Source organism: Chionomys nivalis, chromosome 10, assembly GCF_950005125.1.
Source record: "Chionomys nivalis chromosome 10, mChiNiv1.1, whole genome shotgun sequence".
Classification (NCBI taxonomy): domain Eukaryota; kingdom Metazoa; phylum Chordata; class Mammalia; order Rodentia; family Cricetidae; genus Chionomys; species Chionomys nivalis.
Window position 1 is genome coordinate 47,391,123 of NC_080095.1, and position 3,214 is coordinate 47,394,336.

General features: G+C 45.6%; 1 pseudogene; it reads left to right on the top strand.

Moving 5' to 3' along the window:
* The first annotated feature begins 286 nt into the window (after window positions 1–286).
* LOC130882264 (eukaryotic translation initiation factor 2 subunit 1-like) lies at window positions 287–2,878 on the top strand (annotated as a pseudogene).
* Window positions 2,879–3,214: the final 336 nt, after the last annotated feature.

Here is a 3,214-nt window from a genome sequence, read left to right on the forward strand (position 1 = left end):
GATATTAATTATAAAGTAAAATATAATAATGCTATGGTCCACAGACCCAGAGAGGATAAGTAACAAGGAGGGCTCCAGGGGGGATGCAAGGATCTCCCTGGGGAGGGAAATAGATTTTCAAGGGGGACTGGGGGCAGGTTAGAAATGGAGGGATCAGGTGGGGTCAGGGAAGAAGAAACTACTGGGAGAAATGACTGGAATTGGGGGCAAAGGGGTGAAATAGAAATCTAGTGCAAAGGAAACTTCGTGGAATCTATGATAACAACCCTAGCAACGGCTCCTAGTAATGGAAGGTACAGAGCCTGAACTGACCATCATTTGTAAAAATGCAAGGCCTCAAGTGGACTGACTGGGACACCAACCTAGCCACAGAACCTTCAACCTACAGCTTGTCCCATCTACAGAGTGTTCTGGGACTGGAGCATAGCAGAATCATGATCAAAGAGACTAGAGAGACTGTAATGGTCTGTCCTGTCTCTTTAAAAGACAAGCCCCGCCCACTCCCTCCTCTGTCCACTGAGGCAAGCAGATCTTCCTTCTGCTTCCAGCCTGAGCTCCTTCCTTTCCCAGCTCTTTCCCTCTCTCCCTTCTCCCCCCTTCTCCCCTTACCCCCCTCCTCGTCGTCCTCCTTCTCTCTCTCTCTGTCTGTCTCTCTGTCTCTGTCTGTCTCTCTCTCTTTCTGCCTCTCTCTGCTCTTCCCCCTTCTCTCCTTCTCCCCTTTCCCCTTCCCTTCCATAACCCACTAAATGCTAAATAAATGTCCAGTCTCACTCTGCATGGTGTGTGCCTATCGATCTCATTCTTTCATGCGCCACGTGGCTCCCTGCCTGGGACTCGCTGCTTCTCGTGGCCCACTGCCTGCTGCTGCCACTCAGGAAACAGAGACTCTATCCAGCAACTGATGGGAGAGATGCAGAGTCCTGCAGTCAAATATTAGGCGGTGCTCAGAAAGTCCTATGGAGGAGGGGAGGAAGGATAGGAGAAACCAGAGGGGTCAGGGACACCAGGGGAACACAGCACACAGAATCAACTGGCTGGAAATCATGGGACTTCACAGAGATCAAGGAACCTGTAGAGGGCTGACCTAGGTCCCCTATATACCATGTTATAGCTGAGTAGCTTGGTGTTCCTGTGGAATTTCTAACAGTGGGATCGAGGGCTTTCTCTGACTCTTTTGCTTGTTTGTGGGACCCTCTCCCCAGGTTGCCTCATCCAGTCTGGTATGATGGTACATGCCTTGTTTTATTGTGGCTTGGTATGCTGTTTGGTTGATATCCCTTGGAGGCCTGCTTTTTTTCTGAGGGGAAAGTGAATCTGGGGTCGAGAGGAGGTAGGAGAGAAGACTGGGGAAGTGGAAGGACGGGGAACTTTGTCGGGATATAATGTGTGAGAGAAGAAATAAAATAAAATAAAATAAATATAAATATAAAGAGAAATCTGAGAAAACCAAAGAAAGCAGTGTTCCTCTGTGGTCTCTGCTTCAGTTCCTACCTCTGGATTCCCGTCTTGGCTTCCCTCAGTGACGGACCATAACCTGTAAGGTAAATAAACTTTTTTCCTCCCCAGGTTGTTTTTGGTCAGTGTTTTATCATGCAATCAAAACCAAACCAGAACATAAACAAAACATGTGCACGTGGATACAGTTTCTCTCTACAGAAAATCTACTAAAAATGTCTCGGCTGTTTATCAATAAGAAACCACTTAGTAAGCTGCTTTATCCATCTTAAATTATATGCAGCCATTAAAAATAATTAAGCAATTCAATATGCTTGGAAGGGAGGTAGAGTGATATCGCGAGAGGTGGATCCTCACGCACTCTGGGTTGGGCGAAGCGCACACTGAGGAGGTTCTGTGTCCAGTGCTGCTCTACCAAATCTCTTCCTTGTCATTTAAGGAGCATGGTGTGGGACCCTAGTTTGGGATTCACACACACACCTCAGAACGCCGGGTCTAAGTTGTAGATTTTCTCAACACAGATTCCCTGAGGTGGAAGATGTAGTGATGGTGAATGTAAGATCCATTGCTGAAATGGGGGCTTATGTCAGCTTGTTGAAATACAATAACATTGAAGGCATGATTCTTCTTAGCGAATTATCCAGGAGACGTATCCGTTCTATAAACAAACTGATCTGCATTGGCAGAAATGAATGTGTAGTTGTCATTAGAGTGGACACAGAAAAAGGATATATTGATTTGTCAAGAAGAAGATTTTCTCCAGAGGAAGCAATCAAATATGAAGACAAATTTACAAAATTCAAAACTGTCTGTAGCGGTCTTCGCCATGTTGCTGAGGTATTAGAATGTACCAAGACAAGCAGCTGGAAAGCCTGGTCCAGAGGACTGCCTGGGTCTTTGATGACAAGTACAAGAAGCCTGGCTATGGTGCTTACGAGGCCTTTAAGCATATGGTCTCAGACCCATCTTGGATAGTTTAGATCTGAACGAAAATGAGCAGGAAGTACTCATTAGCAATAGCATGAGGCATTTGACCCCACAAGCTGTCAAACTCCGATCAGATACTGAAGTAGCTTGCTATGGTTATGAAGGAATTGATGCTGTAAAAGAAGTCCTGAAAGCAGGTTTGAATTCTTCTACAGAAACCATGCCCATCGAGATTAACCTAAGAGCTCCCTTCCACCCAGGTATGTGATGTCAACGACCTAGAGAGAACAGAAGGCCTCTCTGTTCTCAATACAGCTATGGCAGTCATCAAAGAGAAGATTGAGGAAAAGAGGGGTGTGTTCATATGGAGCCCCAAGTGGACACAGACACAGATGAGACTGAGCTTGCAAGGCAGCTGGAACGGCTTGAGAGAGAAAATGCAGAGGTGGATGAGGATGATGACACAGAAGAAATGGAAGCCAAAGCTGAAGATTAGCCTTGTGGGAAACAGTGATTTAAGGAATATGAAGCTGCCCTTCCTGGCTGTAAACCCTAGACTTGAAAGTTTTCCAGTATTGAAAACTTCGAAGCCGAATATTTTTATTTCCAAGTATTCAACAAACCAGAATCTAACCACCCTCCTTGTGTCAGCCACAAAGAAGCTCTAACACCTCAAGCATTTTTTAAGGGAGTGGCTTGATTTGACCAGAGGCAAATCTTAAAGAGCAGCCCTAAAATTAGGCTTTCGGTTTTCATTTCTGATGTCTCTGGATTCAGTGCCTCCATGAGATTTACTAGGGGCACCCAACACAAACAGTCCCAACCTTCCTAT